Source organism: Mesoplodon bidens, assembly GCF_964165515.1.
Source record: "Mesoplodon bidens genome assembly, chromosome: 12".
NCBI lineage: Eukaryota > Metazoa > Chordata > Mammalia > Artiodactyla > Ziphiidae > Mesoplodon > Mesoplodon bidens.
In genome coordinates this window covers 84,158,542-84,182,760 of record NC_138168.1, presented here as the reverse complement: position 1 = coordinate 84,182,760, position 24,219 = coordinate 84,158,542, and the positions used below count along the sequence as shown (strand labels likewise).

The window sequence follows — 24,219 nt, the reverse complement described above, 5'->3', positions numbered from 1 at the left end:
CTTCTGTAACTACTTCCTTATACCAGATCTTCTTTATCCATTCATCTGTTGATGGGCACGTAGATTGCTTCCATATCTTGGCTCTTGTAAGTAATGCTGCTATGAACATTGGGGTGCATATGTTTTCATATTCTTTGGATACATATCCAGAAATGGGTAGCTGGATGATACAGTAGTTCTAGCCTTAATTTTTTGAGGGACCTCCATACTGTTTGCCATAGTGGCTACACCAATCTACTTACCACCAATAGTGTATGCAGGTTCCCTTTTCTCCACATCCTTGCCAACATTTGTTATTTCTTACCCTTTTGATGACAGCCATTCTAACCAGAGCGAGGTGATAACTCAGTCGTTTTGATTTGCATTTCCCTAATGATTAGTGATGTTGAGCATCTTTCATGCGCCTGTTGGCCATCTGTATGTCTTCCTAGGAAAAATGTCTATTCAGCTGCTCTGCCCATTTTTAAATTGGGTTGTTTATTATGCCCTTTTTATAATCCTGGGATGCAGGGTAGAGGAGGGGGGAGATGACTTGCTTGGTTGTTTTTGTCCTATTTCCTGGCGACTTAAGATCACAGGGATCCTGTGGGCTTCTTGGTCAGGGGCTTCACCACAAAGTCGGATTCTTTGAAGGGCAAGGACTGCCCACACCACCCCAACAGAAGAAATGAACTCAAAAGAGGGTCTGCAATAAATTGCATACGTATAATGGGTGAATTGCATGGTATATGAATCATATCTCAATTAAAAAAAAAAAATTTAAAGGACCGTCTGGAGTACCCAGGCCTGAGGTCTCTGGGGGCCTTGGACAGTCTTTCATAGTGTCCTGAAAACCCCAGCCTGAGATCCAGGGCCTTTCTTCTGTTAAAAAGACCCCAGGGGGCTTCCCTGGTGGCGCAGTGGTTGAGAGTCCGCCTGCCAATGCAGGGGACACGGGTTCGTGCCCTGGTCCGGGAAGATCCCGCATGCTGCGGAGCAGCTGGGCCCATGAGCCATGGCCGCTGAGCCTGAGCATCTGGAGCCTGTGCTCCGCAACGGGAGAGGCCACAACAGTGAGAGGCCCGCATAATGCAAAAAAAAAAAAAAAAAAAAAAAAAAAGACCCCAGGGATCACCCTCATCAAGAGCTGCTGGAAATGGTGTGGAAAGTTCAGAGCAAACACGCTGAGAATGGTGCAGGGAAAAGTCACCTGCACCTGAGCACACCTGCTGACCCCAGCATTTCTGGGGGATTGCACATCCCTACAGGTGACCACGGTGGGTGGCCGGGCAACGGCACACACTGGGGTTGTCCTAGTCGGTTTACAGATGAACAGAACCACCAGGATTTTGGCGTCAGCTGGGCTGCTGGAGCCGCGCGGTCTGGGGTCCGCCCTTCTTGGCCTCCACCTCTGATGCCCAAGCTCTCCATCACCAACCTCCACGCCCCGCCCCACGCCCCGGACAACGCCCACTGGGGACGGAGGGCCGCAGCTCCGGGGTCGGGGTATTGGGGCCCTCCGTCTCCCTCCCGACTTCCGACTTCACATCCTGAAAGATACCCCAGGAGCTGGAAACCCAATCACAAGCACGGCCCCGGGAGCTGTGACTTGAACCCGCGGGGCCGGTGGCCGCACGTGCAGAACTTCCCCTCGCCCTCCAGCCCCGGGAAGATGGTGTCAAGGAAACCCAGCTCTCCCGCGGGCCTCCTTTCTAAAGCTGACGTTAGAACCGGTGTGGGGAGGCGCAAAACACCTGAGTTCCCAGCTCCGCCGCGCTTCCAGGGGCACACGCTGGACGCCTCGCGGTACAGCCGGCGTGGGAACTCAGGGTCCCAAGACCGCCCTCCATCGAGTCCCGGCCCCCAGCAGGCTATCCGCCGCCTGTACCCCCTCCCCGTGCCCCCAGCCCACTCTCACCCGTGCCCGGGGCTGGGCTCCACACGGATCCAGTGAAAGGGAGGCATCTTCAGTTCTGGATCCTTTTGAAGGACTCCTGTTGGGCCTGCAGTCCTTGTGGGCCCGGGCGCCCCTCTGGCTGCCACCACAAACTACCCCGGACGGACGCCCGCAGCGCTGGGCCGCACCCTGATTGGCCCAAGGCCAAGCTGATTTCCGCGGCAGTGATTGGTTAGGAGTGGGCACGTGATCCAGCCTGGGCCGGTTTCCTGGCTCCCAATGCACAGACCCTGAGCGAGAAGCCCGTCCTCCAGAGACTGTGATTGGACGTGCAGCTGAGGGGGATGCAGAGACAAACCTGGTGCCACCCCACCTTCAAACGCCCGGTGTGAAGTAACACGTTGCCTCACCGACTCCGCCCGTTTCCGTCCTGCCCTTCTGTTCCCTCTTCTGGAAGCATCCAGATTCCCTACACAAATGCTGAAAGCACCTGGGCGTTTCCAGGAATCGAGTCCTGTTCGGGTTTTGCCTCTTCCCACCTGGGGCATTGCCCTCCTTCCTCACTCGCATGCTCTTTGCTTGACCTTCTGTAGAGACCAGCTCTTTAGGGAGAATCACAGCTGTTTACTCTTCCACCCAAATCCCCCCACCACTGAGGGAGGAGCCAGAAGCATCAAGAGGCTGCCATTTCCTGAGACCCTGCCCTGTGTCAGGCTGCGGGCTAGGGCTTACACACGCTAACCCTTATCTTCTTCTCCAGGACTGTTATTATCCTGATTTTACAGACTTGGCACTGAAGCTTGGAGAGGTTAAGTGGCTTGTCCAAGGTCACAAAGCTGGCAGTTGACAGAAATAGAAATTGAGCCCTTAGTAGCCAGGGCTGTTGCACACGGGCTGCTCCACACGGCTGCCTGCCTACCCGCCACTCCCCAAAAGCCCTCACCCTGACCTGGCTTCACAGCAGAGGAGCGGGAGTTCGGGGGCTTCCACCGTGTGGAAGGGAGGGGAAGGCGTGTCAGGTACATTGCCACACTCACTGTGTCACAAACCACCAGGTGTCCTCGATGACGTGACAATGAGCTAGGCATCCCTGCCTCTTTGGCTCTAGGCTTGCCCATGTGGCTCGCTTCAGCTGTAGGCACCTGGGGAGAGTGACATGATGGTTCCTAGGAGACCCTGTCTGTTCCCACTTGATTTCTTGCACTTTTGCCATCACTGTGAGAAAAGGCTTCCCTGGAGCAGCTGCCGCCCCTTGCCCCTTGAGCCTGGGCCTGGCGTGCACACCTGGAGTAGGGGCATCCGGCTGACCCCAGGCTCTGGAGGGAGAAGCTGAGGCTCCCAGCCACGCCCGGCCGAGAGCAGCAACTTCCCGTCAGGTGCAGACACTGCCCCAGCTAAATCTTAGCACATGTCACTGAAGTTCTTGGTTGTTGGCTATCTGCGTGGGGGTGAGGGTCACATGCACTCTGTTTGCACCTATATTTTCATAACTTGTGCTGGTTTGCCACATCTTTGATGAAGGTGTTTTGGCCTCAGAGTGCTACTTCTAGAAGACCTTGTGGGTAAGGCACCTACTAGAGCAGGGGTCCCCAACCCCTGGGCCATGGATGGTACCAGTCTGTGGCCTGATAGGAACCGGGCCGCACGACAGGAGGTGAACGACTGGGAAGCAAGCGAAGGATCATCTGTATTCACAGCCGCTCCCCATCGCTCACATTTACCACCTGAGCTCCGCCTCCTGTCAGATCAGCACTGCATCAGATTCTCATAGGAGCGCAAATCCTACTGTGAACCGTGCGTAGGAGGGACCTAGGTTGTGTGCTCCTTATGAGAATCTAATGGCTGACAATCTGAGGTGGTGATGCTAGTGCTGGGAGCGGCTGCAAATACAGATGATCATTAGCAGAGAGGTCTGACTGCACAGAGACCATAATAGATCAGTTACTTTGTATAATTATTTCATTATATATTACAATGTAATAATAATAGAAACAAAGTGCACAATAAATGTAATGCACTTGAATCATCCCGAAACCACCCCCCACCCCCGCCGTCTGTGGAAAAACTGTCTTCCACGAAACCAGTCCCTGGTGCCAAAAAGGTTGGGGACCGCTGTACTAGAGGACCTGGTATAGAGCAGACACTTGGTAAATGCAGAGACGACGATGACCGTGTTGGCGGTGACAGCCGTGTTGGGGGTGATGGTAATTCTGTGACGCACTGGGTAGAACCCTGGCTGCTCAGGGCCACCCCTGAGCTCCCCACTCCCCTCCACAGAAGGAGAGCGTCTTTCCAGAAAGAACTTGGTGCTACAAGGAGCCTCAGGCTTTCAACCCAAGTAGCACCTCCTTATCCCAGTCCAGTTACACAGCAGCTGGCCCAGGCCTGAGTGGCTCTCTCTAACGGTATTTACCTGCTCCTGGCATTTGGCTGATAAACACAAAAGACACTTTTTCAAAAAAAAATTCATGAGATTATTATAGAAAATAAATAATCATCAATTAAGGAAACTCAGAGAAACGTGGACTAAAAGGAACTGATATGATGGACTTTTTCATCTTGTTATTTCTGGCAGGCGGCCAAGACCTGACAAATACTGAGGTGACATCAAGGAGAAAGAAAAGCAAGCTGTCACCCCTCTGTGACCTCCTAGGCCTTCTGGGGGTGGGCTCAGGCCTCTCCCTTCTGTCCCCACTGGGTTTCCCGGTGAGTTTTAGGCCTGGGTTCCAGGTGCTGCCACTGTCACTAGAAGGGGGTGTGGGCCACCAAGAGGCACAGGTGAGAACCGGATTCACTCACTCACTCATGTGGGTGCCAGGCCCCCAGGGGAGAGGGTTCCCCTGTCCTCAGGAAGGTTACATTCAAGTGGGAAAGACAGACCCCAATCAAATAAAGGAAATGATTGCAGGTACTAACAAACATGGGCACCGTGTTCCTGCGAGGGGGTCAGCCCCCTCCAGTGGTGATGCTGAAAGAGGGTGGGGACCGGGAGGGCGAGGCGTGTGGGGACCAGGGCTGGAGGTGGCCACATGCCTTCGGCTCACATTCTAGAACCCCCATGGCCACACCTACCTGCCAAAGAGGCTGGGAAGTGCAGTCTGGTCGTTCGGCCAGAAGAGACCCGCTCTGTGATCAGCCGGCGGCCTCTGTCACGCTGCGCGACGCGAGGAAGGTCCACGAAACTGAGGACGTTGAGCCTGAGAGGATTTGGGAGGGTCCAAGGTGTGTCTTCAAGCATTGGAAGGGTCTTCGTGTGACAGAGAGGAGGATCGTCTTTGTTCTGCATCACTCTAAAGAGCAGAAGCAGGGCCTGTGGGTGAGCAGACGTTCTAGGGAGGTGAGAAGGGTGAACAGCCAACCCGGACTGCCTGCCGGGGTTCGGCGCTGAAAGCCCCGCCCAGCCCAGCCCCGCCCCAGGAAGCCTGTCGTTGGGCAGACACAGGTGTCCTCTCAGGCAACACTCCCTTCCCCATCCCCCCGCTCTTTCAGATTTGAGTTATTGTACTGTTGACCATGAGCTCAATGTTAATGAGTCAACAATATATATCAAATAAGGTGTCTTTAAACAGAAATACTGCAAAACGAGGTGATGTATTGATTCATTGATGAAAATGTTGTGGTCAGAGGCTCACAGAAACCCAACCCTGTATTTGCCCAGGAACAATGGTGCAGTATTTGCTAGTTCAATGTTCACGGTGACTTTACAGAAAGCAACTACCAAAAATAACAAGAATTGACTATATAGCCACACAGTGGAGTATTTTGGGGCCATAAAAAGAAATGAGTGCTGAAACAGTGTGCATGAACTTTGAAAACATTATGCGAAGTGAAAGAAGCCAGTCACAAAAGAGCATGTATTAAACGATTCAATTTTGTGAAACGTCCAGAAGAGGGAAATCTATAGACAGAAAGATTAGTGGTTGCTTGGGACTGGGGGAGGGAGGGGAGATGGTGAGTACAGGAGCGATAACTAAAGGGTACAGGGTTTCCTTTTGGGTGACGAAAATTATCTAAAATGGATTCTGGTGCTGGCTGCACATATCTGTGAATACACTTTGGACTGTACACTTTACATGGGTGAATTGTTATGGTATATGAATTATATCTCAATAAAACTGTTTACAAAATAATCCTCAAGAGTAACTCTCAGGCTCTCAGGAGGGAGCAAGGCTGGGGCAGGAGGGCACACCTCAGCGGCTTCCCCCTCAGCGTCTCCTGCAGCCGGCCCCTGGCCTTCACAGCTGGGCTCAGCCCCAGCCCCAGGTCTCCAGCTCACACGCCAGGAAACTGAACGCCCTCCTCACACCAGGAAGACTGTCCAGCGGAAGTGCTCCGCGGCAGCCTGCGGGCTCCAGAAGGAAGCAACTCCTCCTCCTCTGATCATTGAAACAGTTTGGAAGATCAGTTCGTGGAAATGACAGAGCAGGGGTGCAAGCAGCCTAGAGCAGCGATTCTAGACGACACAGCTGTAAGGTCTCTTCCCACCCAGAGAGCCTTGCATTGGTCAGGAATGCTTCTGACCACAAGCAACAAAATGCCTGACAAACAGCAGCTGAGAATAAAGAGAGGTGACCATCTCCCATGGCTGGAAGTCTGGAGGTCAGCAGGTCCGAGATGGGTGTGGGTGCAGGTGCTGGACGGCTTCCTAGGTGCCCCTCCACTATCCTCAGCACCGGGCTGTCCACCCTCGTCCTGCCGCTTACGGTCACAGGATACTGCCAAGCCACAAGCAACACAAGAGCACACGAAAGCATTCTTTGGGGCAGAAAAAAAGAAGGTACAAAGAGACTTTTTCCTTAATTGACGTTGTCTTTTTTACTGGGAAAAAAAAAGTCTTTGCCAGGAGCCCCGTCAGCAGACTTGCCCTGTGCCTCACTGGCCACAACTGGGTGGCATGCCCAGTCCTGCAGCAGTTGTGGAGCTGCGGTGATGCGCTTTGAGCTGCATAGTGTACCTTGTGAGGTTCATGTTACTGGACCCCGATCCCTCTCCTCAACCAAACCCAGCTGCTCCTGGCAGGGGAAAATGGGGAAGGAGAATGGCTGTTGGGTGGGCCATGAAGAGCACGGGGCACGTATAATGGAAGGTGGAAGAAAAACCTACCACGTCCTCTTGCAGGAATACTATTGTGACAAGTGGAGAACCACCAGAAAAGACAGACTTTGATGCCTGCGATTATGAGCTCTAAACCTAACCAAATTCCACCAGTGGGGCCTGCAGCTGTAGTGCATGAGTCCCCAGGGCTTAGGACATCGGGCCCTCGCCTGGATGGTGGCCAGAAGGACACCGCCTGCCGGAAGAACGCCCGTGCAGGCACCTGCCTCCCCACAGGGCATTTCCTCGTCCCGAGAAGTTGAAACTTCACTGTATTGCCTTCTTGCCTCTGTTCGGATGCTTCTGAAGTGGAAGCGTTTTGAAAGTGACCTGCTTGCATGGACACGGTGGGGTGACGGCTCATGGCTGGAGATGGGACGCGTCTGTGACGGGCAGTGCCTTCCACGTGCGGGTGTGCGTTCGCAGACACACACCCTACATATGCCCACCATGTCTTGTGAATACAGCAAAACAGCTGCAACCTTCTAAAAATTAATTGGTTTCTGGATCATTTGCATTTCTTAATAGTTTGCCAACAAAAAATAGCGAGAGGGGAGGGAATTTATTAATGTTTGAAGAAATTCTCCAAAAGGAGAAGAAATGAGCATTCTCAGCGAGACCCGGAGATGCTCATCTAAATCTTGGACCGCGTTGCTTTCCGCCTTTCCCGGGCAAGCCCGTGCGAGGGGGAAACTGATACGCAGCTCTAAAAAGAGACGGCTGCTGCGGACGCCCAGGAAGCGCCTGGGGCTTACAGTATCGTATTCGGGGTCTGCAGTACGTTTGGTAACGGCCATTTTCAAGAAACAACCAACTTCAGGGTCTGTTGTCACAACAGGCGCACTAAAAATAAAGTCAGCATAAATAGATTAAGAAATTGACAGAATAACGAGGCATAAAGAATTAGAAGGAGCGCACGCGCTCCAGACGACAGCACAGGGCGCTGTGCAGACAGAGGGCGAGGGGAGGGTGACGGCCGAGCTGCTGACTCGGGGCTTTGCACGTCTCCTGACCGCGGGAGAGCTCGGTCCACGGGGCAGCGGCGCTTAATCTCTTTGCACGTTAGTGGCAGCGAAGGCTCTAAACTAAGGGAGGAAGCCACGGTTGTTGTAGCGATTCCATTGTTTCGTAGCTGACGCCTCCTAAGAGACAGATTGGAAGTGTTGGAAAACATGAATTTCTTCGGAAAACTGGCGTGACAGGAAAGGAAAAAAACGGATATGCTAGATAGCAACTTACTGTGCTAACTCAGGGAGGTGGGCTTCTGACCTAGGGGCTCCCGAGCAGTCTTACTCAGTCACCTGGCTAATCGCAAAGCTCTGGTTGGGGCTTCTGCCCGCAACCCCACTACCCCCCACTCCCCTCGCCCCGTGTGCCTGGAAACCTCATTGTTTCCTTCTACATCCCAAGCTGGAAATGTCAGGGAGCCCGGGAAAACTCCTGATTCCTCATTATTTCACCACTCACTAATTCTAAGAGGTTAGTTGAATAGAACAGAACAACAGACACTGCTTTCGTGGGAATATCTTACGGAATTTTTTGGAACATCATTTCCCAACCGAGTTCCCTGGTGTTAACAGGTATTAGGTTTTAAAAAGAAGGTGTTCTTAGCTTAAGTTTGGGGCAATTGCAGGTGAATTTGGCTCAGCAAGTGAATTTGCTGTATCAGGACTTGCCAGAGTCTTTAATATGATAAAGTGTGTTGTTGAATCTTACAGGAGGGATAAAGTAGACAGGTTTCTCAAATGAATTTTACCATTAAAACTCCCCCCCTTTGGGGGCTTCCCTGGTGGCGCAGTGGTTAAAAATCCACCTGCTAATGCAGGGGACATGGTTCGAGCCCCGGTCCGGGAAGATCCAACATGCAACTAAGCCCGTACGCCACAACTACACAGCCTGTGCTCTAGAGTCCGCGAGCCACAACTACTGAGCCCATGTGCCTAGAGCCCGTGCTCTGCAACAAGAGAAGCCACCACAAGAAGCCCGCGCACTGCAATGAAGAGCAGCCCCTGCTCGCCGCAACTACAGAAAGCCCGCAAGCAGCAATGAAGACCCAACGCAGCCAAACAAAATTAAAATGAATAAAATAAATAAATTTATAAAAAATTTTTTAAAAACCTCCCCCCTCTAAAAATATTTTTTTTGTGGAACACCTTGGTAGAACTCTCTGGCCCTGTGTTTTGTCCTAGATACAAACCACATGGTTTTCAGTCAGTTGAATGTCCTAGAGCCAGTAGCACCTCATCCTTAAGATAGAGGTGGAAACGTTGAGGAAGGAACACAGCCCCCTGCGTTTCTTCCTAGCCAAGACCAGTTTTATTTGAAAATTGTTAGTTTTCCAGTTCAGTACCAATTAGGTTATCTACAGGGGGTGTGCCTTAAAGAGAGGAGATGATGGCTGTGGGTTCTCCGGCTTGGGGAAGGAGGAGGAACGACAAGGTCAGTTTAAACCTTGCCTGCTAGCAGACACTTCGCTTGTGCCTTTCCAGGCTGTGCTAGTGTTTTGGCAGACATTCATCAGAGGTCAATAAAAGTTAAGTAAATGAAATGGGGCTCCGCTGTGGAGACATTTAATCGTTTCATTAGCATACTATTGTGTCCAGGTGCTTTGCCAAGTGTAGAGCCAGTTCTGGATTCATCTAATTCCTAACTGCTGGGAAAATAAGCGAGAGATTCTTCCAATGTTCCCTTCTCTCTGTGCGGCCCTCCGCAGGCAGCTGGAGGAGGAGAAGCAGCCAAGATGGCTGCCGGAGGGGCTAACCTTCCATGTTTTCCAAAAACAGATGGGATCTTCTAATTGATCTTTCTCTTGAAGGTTCTCCAGCCTGACTGGAGTTAAGGGGAGGTGAGAATGGGAGGTGGGGTACTGGGGTGCAGGTGGGGGGAAATGAGGGAGCTCTGGGTTCTCCAGCTTGGCCAGGGTTTCAGAGTCTCTTGGGCATCTGGATCTATGGTCCAGAGTTGGGAGTGTGCTTTTGTATAACAGGCTTCTTGGAAAACATGGTTTGGGGACCAGCCACCTCTGGGAGATCTGTGGATTCACCTATAGCCGCCCCACTAGGACAAGGCTTAAGGAGCTTCAAGAATGTAGAAAAGGGGCTTCCCTGGTGGCGCAGTGGTTGAGAGTCCGCCTGCCAACGCAGGGGACATGGGTTCGTGCCCCGGTCCGGGAAGATCCCACATGCCGCGGAGCAGCTAGGCCCGTGAGCCATGGCCGCTGAGCCTGTGCGTCCGGAGCCTGTGCTCCACAGCGGGAGAGGCCACAACAGTGAGAGGCCCGCGTACTGCAAAAAAAAAAAAAAAAAAAAAAAAAAAAAAAAAAAGAATGTAGAAAAGCAGTCCATGCTGATTGTGCTGGGGACCCAGCCAGCGGTGTCCGTGGGGAGGGAGAGGGGCCTGTCTGGGTATCATGGGGAAGAGTTTCAGGGGCTGAAGGCCGGAAGCAGAGAATTTCAGTACAGGATTATACAATGAAAATCAAGACTCTCTCCAGAATAGATCCATACATAGATGGCCAATTAATTTTCAACAAAGGTGCAAAGGCAATTTAATGGGGAAAGGATAATCTTTTCACTGATGATGCTGGAACAAATAGACATTCATAGTAAAAAAAAAAAATGAACCTCCAATCAAATCTCACACCATATACAAAAATTAATTAAAAATGGATCATGGACCTCAATGTAAAGCCTAAAGCTATAACACTTCCATAAGACAACATAGGAAAAATTTTTGTGACCTAGGTGTAGGCAAAGATTTCTTAGCTACAACACCAAACGCATGACTTATAAGAGAAAAAAAGTGATAAATTGGACTTTATGAAGATTTTTTTTAGGTCATGGCTGAATTTTATTTATTATTATTTTAATTTTTATTGGAACATAGTTGATTTACAATATAGACTTTATCAAGATTAAAAATTTCACCTCTTCAAAAGATGATGCTAAGAGAATGAAAAGACATGCAATAGACTGGGAGGAAATATTTGCAAAATACCTATTTGATAAAGGCCTTGTACCAAGAAAAAATTTTTGAAAACTCTCAAAAAGAAAATAAACAACACAACTAAAAACTAGATAGAAGATTTGAACAGATAATTTGCCAAATTGTCAGTTAATGCCAAAGACGACATACAAATGGCAAATCATCACATGAAAGATACTCAAAAACTTCATTACTAGGGAAATGCAAATTAAAACCACTGTGAGATACCACTACACCCCTATTAGAATGGCTAAATTAAAAAGACTGACCATACCACATTCTGGCAAGGATGCAGACAGCAATGAGATATCAAATCTGAGAAATAATTTGGTTACTTTCTAGAAAAAATTATTTCTGAAGAGTGCAATATTGCAAAATAATGGTTAATTTGATGGCAGGAACCTAAAGCTCAGTGTCCGGGGTCAACAGTCCCGGGAGGAAGGGACCATTCTTCTAGTCTCCATTTAACAGACAAGTGTACTGAGACCTGGAGAACCTGGATCACAAAATGAGTTAGTGTTGCGACTTCCCTGGTGGTACAGTGGTGAAGAATCTGCCTTATAACGCAGGGGACGCAGGTTTGATCCCTGGTCAAGGAACTAAGATCCCACATGCTGTGGGGCAACTAAGCCCACACGCCACAACTACTGAGCTCACAGGCCTCAACAAGAGAGCCCACGTTGCACAAACTACAGAGCCCAAAAGCCCTGGAGCCTGCACGCCACGACTAGAGAAGAGAAAACCCGCATGCTGCAACTAGAGAGAAGCCCACACGCCGCAGAGAAATATCCCACATGCCTCAACAAAGATCCCGCGTGCCGCAACTAAGACCCGACGTGGCTAAAAATATATAAAATAAATAAATCTTTTTTAAAAAGTGAGTTAATGTGAAAGGTTCCAGGCAGACGGGTCAATTCCCCAGCCCACGGCTTAACCCCTGCCTCACCCCAGCTCCCACTCACTTAGCAGCAATGCCATAAAGACCACACAAAAAGAAACGCCACAACAGCAAGAATGGAGAGGAAGACACTCCCCACCTCCACGTACAACCGGCATCTCACTGGGTCACTGTATAGAAATCTGGGTTAAAAAGGAAACCTTGGGAAGTTTGGAAACAGAAGAAGTATCTCTAGGAAGAAAAGTGGGATTTGTCAGTGAATCTTTTTCTGTGCATAATTTAACTTCTTTGCTACCCTGAACCAGAAAAGGAAAAAGTTAAATATAGACTCTTGAGACACTTCCAGACGTGTGCAAACAGACATTAGGAAGATCGTTGAATGCTGCAGAAAACTACAAAGTATAATTAAAATTTTGTCCTTCGATCGCTATTTGCCAAGTACTCTTATACAAGTTTCATGTGTGACAATTTTATTCAATCTCTAAAGGAAGGTATTATTCGCCAGATCATAGAGATGAGGGCCTTCCGAGAGATTAGGTAACTTGCCTCAAGTCACACAGCTGGAAAGCGGCAGAGCCAGGACTGAAACCCCGCTGTGTCTGGCATCAGTGCCTGTCTATTCCAATCTACTACTGCTGCTACCAGGGGACTGGCCTCTTGGATAGACATATACACAGGCCTCCTTGGGCAGGTATGGGTCCTGCCTCTATCCTATTTGTCTTTCATGCTTTCTGTTTATGAGATGCTAAGAAGTATGTGTGTACGGTTTGCTCTGTAATTTCAAACGGCTGCCTTGTCTTTCCCCTACTCCCCATCCAGCTGGCAGTTAATAAATACTACTTCCCAGGCAGGAATTACAAGTGCAGAATCATCCTCTCTCCTCCCACCCTCTTCAGCAGGTTGGCCAGTGTCACTAACCCTAGACAGAAACTTAAAACACAGTGACAACTCCAGCTCCAGACGAGGAAAGGGGCCCTGGCCCCAGCCCCCTCAAGGCTCAAGTGTTTATTAATATCGCCTCGGGAAACCTCACACCTTCCAGCATTGGGGGGTGTTTCAAAACTCTGATCAGTGGTGGAAATGAGGCCACGTTTAACAAACAGCATTGTTTTCTGCCAGCGGCAAATACGCTTGGCAAGAATGAAGACTTGGGACACGCGGGTGATGATTTTCACCTGGATGGGCCTCGTTGCTGTCACAAAGATCAATGTATTTCTGACGCGGCTGCAGATGCACGGATCCGTCCGGCCCCGCGATGTGCCTGCGCCTGCGGAGAGGCGCCCCGCGGGCTGTGCGGGCCTGGGGAGCAGATTCTGCGTGGGCTCCCCCTACCGGATCAGATGGACTTGGGGGTGGGGTATGGGTGAGTACAGGTGGGTGCAGGGCGTGGGGACCAAGGGGCTGAGTGGAGCAGCCAGCCCACACTCTCTGCTTGGAGGGTCTGCTGTTTCATGCACAGAACAGACCCTGCCGAGGATCTGCCACTTTAAATCAGGGGTGGCAAGCATCACACACACCCGACAGGGCTGAGCAGGAGGTGATGAGACAGGGAGCCTTTCAATGCTTTTGTTACTGGCTGGAATCACCATTGTGAGATATTAAAACTAAAACAACAAAACAACCTCCTGGGCATGGGTGAAAAGCGCATCTCTTCTCTCAGCTGGCCAAGGTCTTTGGGAAGATGGCACTGTTCATTGTTTTTCGTTTGTTTTTGTGTTTTTGTTTTTGCTGGGGAGGGTGACTGTCTATGAGCAAAGCAGATGAGACAAGGGTTCTATGGAGCCTTAAATTTTGTTTTTTCATTCAAAATGATGCATTGAGAAAAGAGAAAAGTAATTGAGTACTCATACCATGAGGGGACCCTTGACCTAGTTTGAAGATTTTTCTCAAGAAAGACAATGGCGGACTTCCCTGGTGGCGCAGTGGTTAAGAATCCGCCTGCCAACGCAGGGGACATGGGTTCGAGCCCTGATCCGGGAAGATCTCACACGCCGCGGAGCAACTAAGTCCAAGCGCCACAACTACTGAGCCTGGGCTCTAGAGCCCGTGAGCCACAACTACTGAAGCCCGTGCGCCTAGAGCCCGTGTTCTGCAACAAGAGAAGCCACAGCAATGAGAAGCCCACACACCACAACAAAGAGTAGCCCCTGCTCACTGCAACTAGAGAAAGCCTGCGAGAAGCAACAAAGAACACAGAAAGAAAGAAAGGAAGGAATGAAGACAGACAATGGCATGGCCTCTCTTGGTGTCCAGTTAAGGTGGGCAGAGTGTTCCCTCCTGTGTGTGAGCCTGGAGGGGACCTGAGCCTGGAAAGCAGGTCTGGGAGCCTTGTGAGGCCCACTCTCAGGTGCCTGGCCCCAGAGCTGGGAACAGCAGCGGGCAGATCCTGACCGAGGGCTACAGTCAGAAAAGGCCAGACCTCCGTGCTCACAGCTCCAAGTGCTAGGCACCCAAGAGCCCAGTGAGGGAGTAGCCACCACTACACAAGATGTGTCTTCTGAGGACTTTTGGAAGCTGCTTCTAGATCACAGCACAGCCTTACAGGAAGGAAGAGGAGAAAGTCTCTGTAGCATCTGGGGGGGTCGCTGTAATTCCCGTGAATGGCGTCAAGCGGCCATTCCGCTCTTCCTCACTGAAGAAGTCCCCCTTTCACATTTGATAACATCAAAAATAATTCAAAATATTTTATGGCCAGCCCAATTAGTTTCTAATCTTTGTCCCGGGTGGGTGTTTTGTTTAACACACATACACACACACACATGTCTGAAGAAGAAATCTCAGACTTTGAACACCCCTAAACCCACCTGAGCCAGGTTCCCTGGAAAATACCCTTGACGTATACATTACAAGCCCGAAGAAGCTTTGCTTGTAGGCTGGGCTGCATATGCTTCAAAGCCTCTGGTTTTCACAGCCACATATGCTATTCTCTCTTAGGGCATTGCTTTTGTGTAGAAATTTATCATATGTTTTTCATCAGTCCAGAAGTGAATTATTATTTTTTTAATTGAAGAAAATCCTTTAAGCTGTGACTTATTCAAGCATGTAAAAAGGGTATTTTCCAACCGTAGTTCAGATGCTTAGTATGTTTTCAGATAGCCTGAATCATCTGAATTTAAAACTTTGAATTGGGCCTCTTAGCCCAATAGCTAAGCATCTTTAAAAAGGTGCCATTTATGGAGAAAAATATGGTCATGAAATAAAAGATACGGGGAGTTAGTGACCCTGCTGCTTACAGTAATAGATTGAAACTCATAAACCTTAGTTTCTATTCTTGGCTCCGGAAAGACTCTGTGTTCACTGTATTTGGCACATGGACACAACAGGGAGAGAGACTCAAGAACTTGGATATGAAGGAAATAAAATCTTCCTGTAAAAGTTAAATTATGAAACCCACACATAAGACCAGAGCAAACATGTGCAAAGCCACCTTCAAGAAACACAACAGTCTACAAGCCAGACACAGGTCAGCCAGGGTTGCACAGGACAGTCACAGAAGCAGCTGCAGCAGCTCATGTTCAAGCAAAGGGAAGACTGGAGGGGGAGGCGTCAGGGTACCTCTGGGCCCAGCCCTGGCGCATTCTGCTAGGTGGGAAGCAGTAGTGTGCATGGCGACTGGGGTTTCAAACCCCTTCTCTGCCACTTACTAGCTATGTGATCTTGAGCCAGTTACTTAACCTCTCTGAACCATCATAGCTTCATTTGGGAAAATGTAGATAGCTGTACTTACCCCACTGCGTTGAAGAAGGATAAACTAGTAAATGTATCTAAATCACTCAGCAGAGGGGTGGTGGGTACTGCTGAGGTAATGGTGGACTTGATTACCACGGTGGGGTAATGGTCGGGGTGATGATGGTGACGGGAGAGCAGTGAGCCTGCCTCAATGCGGAGACGCCAGGATGGGCTGGCAGAGCCTGATGCTGTTAGCACTGCCCACTAGTGAAACACACCAGGAACATATGGGGAGTTGAACAAAGTTGGGTTTCTTGGTACTTGTTGCCACAAGGGAGACGGCTCACCATGGAGAACCTCGGAGAATCTGAGTGAGGGGGGCTGGGGGGGGACCTACGTTAGGATTTGGGCTTGTGTTAGATGATGTTCGGGGCGGTCGCTCTGGATTGGAAACCAGAACGTTGAAACTGGGTATGACTGGGCATCACATTTTACATAAGACTGTAATTGGTAGAGAAATGGCCGTCACATGCCAGGTGGGAGGGAGGAACATGCGGTTGGTGGTTTAAACAGTGTGCTTATTTTTTTGTCTGTGTTCAAACATGAATATGGAGTGGCCTTGTTTTCTCTCCATCCTGGTCACAGAGTGACCTTGTTCGATGTTGGTGTTCAGTGAAATTGTGTTTGTTCAACAAAAGAACACCACAGCCGAGCTACAAGGGCCAGGCCAGCTCCCAGCTGACAGCTGCCAGGGCCTGCGTTTTTGCTTCTCACCATCCAGCCCCAGAATCCTTGCTCCAGTTCATTGCTCACCAAGTACCTCTTTGATTATAATTGGGTTTCCCACATATGGGACCTGCAGGGGACAACTGTGGCCACATGGACCTGAGTATTCCAGATCCGTGCAGTAATGTTACTGTTAAACCACATGAAATTGCCACTCTTCTAGGTAGAAAGCATTCAAATATTGGCAATTTCACACAGTTGAGCCTAACTATTTCTCACTGTAGTTTAATAAATTGTCATTCTGGAGCCCTTGTCTCCTGTGAGCCCGTTCTGAGAGGAAGGACTCTGGGTGTGAACGATCTGGGGTCTCTGATTCTTTAAGGCAGCGAGCTTGACCTTAAACCACACTCAGAATTATCAAGGTCATATAAGGCTCTGGAAAGAGGACCAGATTTTCCCCCATGGCACCTGCTTTAATTTATCAGAGGGAATCTGCCTCCATATAAACTTTCGCTGTGTCGGTTGGGCAGCGAACTCACTAACGTGCAGGATGACTGAATCATGACTACACAAGCTTGGGTACTGCCCACTCCTCAGGGGAGGGGGGGTCAGCAGTGGTGGGCGCTTGCGGGAAACAAGTGAGAAACATCAAGACACACTATCTGGGCGGGGAGCTGAGAATCAGCATTGAGCTTGAGATGGCCGTGGACCAGGAAGGGCGACGTAAGCTGCCGGATGGAAACCACACGCCCGTATCATAGGTTCCTGTTACATGTCCCCACGCCCGAATGTGACCTCAGTGAAATTCCAGTGGCAACTGCTGCTTTAATTGATACTTTTACCCAGCAGGAGTCGTGGAGCGCACGAGCAGGTTAACAAATTGAGGTGTACAAAGCCACCTGCGCTTTGAATGGTTCTATTATAAGGGCACTTGCTGAGGCCAAGAGAAAGAAAGCAGGGATGCTGCGTTCTTCCAGTGTTCCGCCAGGCTGAGCTGTCCCCACCAGTTTGAGCACTTCCGGCCAGAATCAGTTACCTCCAGAATGTAGGAGCAGTTGCTAGAAGGCCCAATGGTGAGCACCTATTTTTCTGAGCCCAAGTTTGGGGAAGAGAAGCATATTGGTCTCTGTGGTTGCTGTTACTAATTACCACAACCCTGGTGGCTTAAGACAACAGAAATGTATTCTCTTCTGGTTTGGAGGCCCGAGTCTGGAGTTAAGGTTGGGGGCCGCCGGTGGGGCGGGAACCCTAGGTGTTGCCTGGCTTGTAGCCACATCACGCCACTCTCTGCCTCTGTGGTCACAGGGCCTCCTCCTGTCCTCTGTGCCCTCCTTCTTCGGTCTCAAATCTCCCTCTGCCTCTCTCTTATGAGGACACTTGTTGGGAATCAGGGCCCACCCAGATAATGCAGAATGATCTCACTTCAAGACCCTTAACTGCATCTGCAAAGACCCCTTTTCCCAAATAAAGTCATATTCACAGGTTCTGGAGATCAGGGCATGGACGTATCTTTTGGGGTCCACCACTCAGCACACTACAGGAGCCTGGGGAGCAGCCTGGGCGAGCTTCCAAGTGCCCTCCTGCCCCGGCCCTTCATTAGTGGCCTGACGGATGTCTCTCAACTGGGCTGGTACTGCATGAACACTGCAGCCTTCTCAATGGGAGGTGTCTTTATCCCCATCCCCCCCTGGTATGTGGAACGCCCTCCACTGCAGAATCCACCCCCGTAAACACTTGCATGACCACCTTTTGAAACCTGGCTGCCTGGCCTCCTTCCCTCCTGCCCTTTTCCTCCAGCTTTTGCCCTGAATGGGCCTGATGCCAGGTGCTGGGGATCCGGAGCAGAGGGACCCAGACCACCGTCAGGACCCAGAGTCTGTAGACAGACCCCCCCCCCCAACCTCCTCCTTCCACACCCCGGCGGGTCTCGGGTAGCTCAGCTCACAGGTGAGGATGCCCCGCAGCATCCCAGGTGCTCACGCCCATCATCCTGACACAGATGTGCACTAAGGAGGCTCCTCATCCTCTGCAAGGGCCCCGAATTCCTCAGGCAGTGACTAAGCACCTTTCAGTCACTGTTCCGGCCATTAATTTAAGTGCCGGCGCAGCCTGGATGTCCTGTTCTCCTGGAGCACCAAGGCTGTCCGCACAACCATTGATTTAAGAGACAATATCACTTGCTTCCAAGTTTATGAGGCAATATAAACAGCCCCCGCATATTGATGACAGCCAAGGTGTTTGCTCAGCACATTTGCCGTGCACATTTATTACGAGGGCTGCGCTTTAAAGCAAATGAAACTGCAACTATTTTCATTTCCTTTGGCGGGGCCGTGCCCCTCCCCCAAAAGCTGTCTGAATCTATTTGATCCCTGGTCCCTCTTCCTGCGGCACAGGGATGCAATGTGACTGGCTGAGACCTGAGCTTGGTCGCTGTAAACTCCCCATCCCCACTCCCTTGGGTCTTGGGGAGGCCTGAAGGGCTCACACTGCTGGGAGGGCCTTGGAACAAGAGGGGGAACGGGGGAGGCTCATTTCTCTGAGGGCCCCACCCATGAGGCCCGCTCTCCGGCCTTGTCTCTCCTCCCCGGAGAAGAGCATGCACGGTAATAACAGAGCCTAGCAAGCCGCCAGCATCCACTCCCCACGTAGCACGAACACACCAAATAAAATTCCTTTTCATCTTGAGAAGCTGGGACGCTACAAGGCTGGGCTGCTAGTCCATAAAGATGAATCTTCAGAGCATTTACTAGCTGGAATGCCCCGTGAATCCCAACTGGTTTATGTATAAAATATCAGGAAGGTTTGGAGGAGGTGGCGAGGCCGGGTGGGGAGCAGGCAGGAGAGATTGATTGCAAACTTTGTGCCAACTGAGCAGTTCTGTGCATGCCAGACAGCGAGAACAACGCTTGAAAAATGTATTAGATTATCCAGAACACAACGCTGATTTATGGGCACAGTAATCCCCATCTTGCCATCCATTTTCATAACAGAGAGAGATTAGGACGATGGTCGAGCTTTGCTGGGATTGCTGGCTCGATCCCCACCCCTAGAGCCCCCAAGTCCACAGGGTAAGATCCAGAGTTAGCACTTTTCACGGGACATCCTGATGTGGAGGGTTTTGAGATTTGAAGCATTTCTGAATTTGCAATGAAAACTGACCGCATGAGGAATTCGTTTTTTAAAAATCTGATAGGGCTTCCCTGGTGGCGCAGTGGTTGAGAATCTGCCTGCCAATGCAGGGGACACGGGTTCGAGCCCTGGTCTGGGGGGATCCCACATGCTGCGGAGCAACTGGGCCCATGAGCCACAACTACTGAGCCTGCGCGTCTGGAGCCTGTGCTCCGCAACAAGAGAGGCCGCGACATCGAGAGGCCCGCGCACTGCGATGAAGAGTGGCCCCCACTCGCCGCAACTAGAGAAAGCCCTCGCTCAGAAACGAAGACCCAACACAGCCAAAAATAAATAAATAAATTAAAAAAAAATCTGATAATACTGATGGTTTAACATCTAACATCACAAAGGGTTTCCTAGTGAGCGGGGGGAGGCAAGTCCCCCAGGAGCTCTCAGGCTGGGTTTAAAACGTGACGTGCACGTTGGGAGTGGCCAGGTGACTCACCTCCAGAGGCACCTCATGTAGTAGCTTAGCTGCCAGTGGTCCCAGCTGGACATGACTATGGCCCCGAGCACATGGCATTTGGAGCCATCTGTGTTGGGAAGGAGAAGCAAGGATGGTGCCTGCTTGGAGAAGATGACAGGCACCCTCACCTCTGTCAACGCCTGTCTTTCAGTAGACATTAACCAACACCCAGGATGAGCAAAGCATGGTGCTAGATTCATGGGTGATGCCAAATGTGGGGGCCCCCTCTGCTGTCTACTAAGGGCTTTGTGAGACATTTGAGGAAGCAAGTCCAGCATCCTGCCCTCCAGAGCCTTACAATCCCAGCTGAACTGGGGCACAGGAACCAGATGAATGAGCAAATATGGAGCAAGTTCCCAAACCAAGTAGGTAAGGAACTAGCATCTTGTCAAGTCAGGGGTGGGTGAGAGAGGGACTGAGAACTCCTGGGGCAGGGGGTGAAGTGTGCTCAACGGGACTTTTCTTTCTGTGCAAAGGGCTCCAGGGAAGCACTGGTCATTGGAAGTTGTCTGGGTGGACCTGGCCCATCCCCAGAGCCTGCTCACCAATATTTTCTGCCTCTGCGGAAGAACCATGACCCCTTAATCTGTCTTCCAAAACCCCTCTCTTCTAGAGAAATCTCATTCCCACGTTTATTGTTCTGAGAAATAGTTTATCTTTTTATCTTTTCTTCCATCTCTTGCTCATGCCCAAGGCCAAGACGGTTCAGGGACTCCTGGGCAGCTCTAGAAACTCTCCAGCAAAGTCCACTGTGCCCAAGCAGGGTGGGAGAGCCTGCCTCTCTGCATATCCACTTCATTAGCAGGTGAATCTCTTAGGCCCCTAGAGGGGATGCTCTTGGGGTTGGGGGGATGGTGTTTATTCCACTACCCTGCAAGACTACCAGCTTCCATAGCTGGCTGGGTGAGGGTTGGCTCCTGCCCATTGGGCTGACCACGAGTGAGGAACAGGATGCCTGCCCTGGGGATGGACCAACAATATAGGATGAGATGACGAGATAAGACGGGCTATGCACCGAAGCTCATGGCACAGACAACAGGCACAGTCACCAGAAGAGTTGGGTGATAACACTGAGACCCAATTGCTAAAAGAGAGCTTGAGGGATGTCTGCCGTCACCACCATCAGTACCATCATTATCCCCATATATTCCATCACTACCATCACTAGCAGCGCCATCACCACTATCACCAACATCACCACTATCACCATTTGTTCTTTTTTTTGGGCCGTGCTGTGTGGCTTGTGGGGTTGTAGTTCCCCGACCAGGGAGCAAACCCGCACCCTTGGCAGTGAAAGTGCAGAGTCCTAACTACCGGACCGCCAAGGAATTCCCACCACTTATTCTTAAAGTTGCCTGTGGGCCAGGCCTTTGCTAAGGGCTTTACATATATCTAGATTAATCCTCACAACAACCCAGTAACGAAGGGACCACTATGATCCCATTTTTATAGATGAGGGCACTGAAGATTGAAGAGATCACCCAAATAATAAGTGTCAGGGCAGCAATTCAAGTCCATGTGGCCTGACTCCAAAGCCTGAGTCACCCCATATCAAACTGTCTCCCTTCCCAGGTTAGAGCATCTGGTTGATGCTGGTATCCTGAAGGTCTGACCTGGGGAAACTGAAAAGATGAATCAGTCTAGGCCGTGGGCAAGCTGCAGGTGTAGCAAGAGTGGAGATGTGATATAGCTGCGTGTGTCCTTTGTATCATTCACTCAGTCACTCATTCATTCACCACTGACCTGGGTGGAGAAGGCACGATGAGGTCAAGGCTCTCCCTGGAGGAGCTCACCTGTGGCCCTTCAGGAGCCTCACACGGCCACGTCACTGCCCTTGCCTAGGAGGAACACCAAGGGCCCAGTGGGTGTGTCACGCCTCTGCTCTGAGAGCCACTGGGGGGCCAGGTGGCAGGAACTCTCAGCATCCTTCACCTGATGCCTCCTTCCTCTTCTCTTCCCACCAACAACCTGAATACACACGTTACACACGCTTAAAAAAAGAAGAAACACCCACACAAGACAAAACCCCAATCCATCTTGCCATTTCCCCTTAGATTTAAAACCCTGTGTAATTTAAGAGATATGTAATTCATCTGTTTGCATTTAAACCATCAAAATGCTTTTAAAAAAGCTATTTGAAATCTTTGGAGCTTTATGAACCTTTAAAGTTCTTTCTTTGAAACATGGAAATCACACACTGCCAAGGATACAGACAGTCAAATACCAAAGGCTAGGGGGTGGGTTCGAAACTCTAAATCTGTGACATTTCACTTTACAAAACCGAATTTCTCATCTTTAACATCCACTTCCAATTAGGACCACACGCCGCCGACAAGGACCGCTCACACCTTTGCGCGCCCCTCCTCACCGGCCTGCCAAGCGCCCCCGCGGGACCCCGTCGTCTTTACTCCGCCGGCAGCGCGCGGAGGCGGCGCCCAGGGCTCGGCGAACCCCGCATGCGCCGGCGCAGGCCACCCCGGGGGTGGGGGCGGGGGGCACGCCTCGCAGGGGGCGCCTTTTCTAACGCCACCAAAGCGCCCGGGAGAGTGCACGAGTGTGCGGAACAGCGGCCGCCGAATTTCACGCCCGAGGCTGGTTTAAAACGCGGTTTCCTGGGTCGCTCGCCCTGAGGCGCCTAAAGGTTGGCCCGGGCGGCCTGGAATCTGCGCGTGGGCAGCGGCGGCCCCCCGCTCTGACTCCGGAACAGGTGGTGCCTGGGCTCCCACCAGGCTCCGTGCCCGCCTTCCGCTGCCGCCCCGACCAGGTCCCTACAGAGCTGACCGCTCGGGAGGAGGAAGGGCGGGCGCGGGGGTGCCCGTTGTTGATCTTGGCGGGAGGTGCTCGCGGTCCGCCCCGCGCTCCGGAGGCGCGGCTGCGGGGAAGCAGGCCCTGCACCGCTGTCTAGGTTTGCGTGATTTAGGGCGGCGGAACCATCCCGCGCTTCAGTCTGGGGGCAGCCGTCTGAGTCGTGGGTGGGCCCCAGGGGAGGCGACCTCGCGGGGCTGAGCCCGTGGGTGTGTTTCTCCCTCCACCGCCGCCTTGCCCGCAGGCGACTCGGAGGCGCGCCCTGGACCGCGGGCCGCTGTCGCGCTGCGGCGATGGACCGGCCCCAGGCCTGCAACGGGGCACTGGGATGGGGCCGCGACGTGCATCTGTCGTCCCAACCCCGCCGACCGCAGGGGCAGGGGAGCTGCGCTCCGAAGATGTGCCCAGCCCCCTCAGGGACCCCCGCCCGCATCCCGCCCCCCTGCCCTCTCCCCTCTGGACCCCGCACGCCGCCGAGGCCACCGCCCCCACCCCATTTCGCCACAGTGGGAGGAGGCACCAGTGCCTCCCAAGGGCCTCCGCGCTCCTGACGCTCCGTCTTCCGCCTCCCTCTCCTCTCTGGCCCTGGGAAGCCCCCATCGCTTCCCAGTGCGTTACTGTACCTCTGCACAGGGCCGTTTTACTTCTCTCCCGCCTTCTGCCCGGCTCAGGACCGGCCTGTAACCCGCCCCCCGCCATCCCGCCCCAAGGAAGCCAGGACTCCAGGTTAGAGACGATCTGAGGAAGCCGTGTGGCCCGCAGGGTGGACGGGGCCTCAGGCAGAGGAGGGCAGCAGCCCAGGGACACATAACCGTCCTTGGCCTCAGTCCTCGGCAGAATCCTATTTTCTTCCGGCAGCTGAAGGCGGGGGCAGCGCAGCACCTCCCCGAAGCTGCCGGTCCGGCTTGGCTCTGTCCGTCCCAGCTCTGCTGCTGGACTCCACCCCAAACCATCAGCTAGCAAACTCCAAGTGCCCAGGAATGCTTTTTAAAAATTGTTCTATTTGAGCAGCGGCTTAAGACTTTAAATGCTGGGCCTTTGGGTTCCCTTCCAGAGCAGTGAAGAAAGCCAAGGTTGATGTGACCAGGTTAAAACTGCCAGGCGAGAGGGGCCTGATCCCTGCCCACCTGGCCTGCTTTGGCGTCCCACACCCACCCTCAACCTGATTTCCCCATCCTGTGTGTTTCCCCCCTCCGTCCCAGGTCTGGCTACCAGCAACCTGAGTTACTTCCAGGTCACCACACCCAGGCCTGAGTCCTCACAGAGTCCTCTCTCTGGGTGGGTCCAGGTGGTCTTCCATGACCATGACTGTATCACTCACAGGGGAACTTCACCTATCCGAAAGGAAGGAGAGCATCTCTGCCTTCACAGACCCACCCCCCTCCAGTTTCCCCACTACTTCCAATAGCCTCAACCCCCAATTACTCCAGTGTCAAATACATGTGACCTAGGTTGACATCTTCCCCTCCCTTGCTCTTTTCAGCACAAATCCAATCTGACCCAAATCCTCCCAATCCTCTCCTTGAAGTG

General features: G+C 51.7%; 1 long non-coding RNA gene across 1 annotated transcript; it reads right to left on the bottom strand.

Annotated features, from left to right (window-relative positions):
- Positions 1–5,041: 5,041 nt before the first annotated feature.
- On the bottom strand, positions 5,042–23,361 carry LOC308626336. The gene is made up of 3 exons (XR_014017228.1): positions 23,313–23,361; positions 21,678–21,852; positions 5,042–5,166 (listed from the first exon to the last, which is right to left on the bottom strand). It is a non-coding gene; the product is annotated as an uncharacterized lncRNA (long non-coding RNA).
- Between the last annotated feature and the right edge of the window lie 858 nt (positions 23,362–24,219).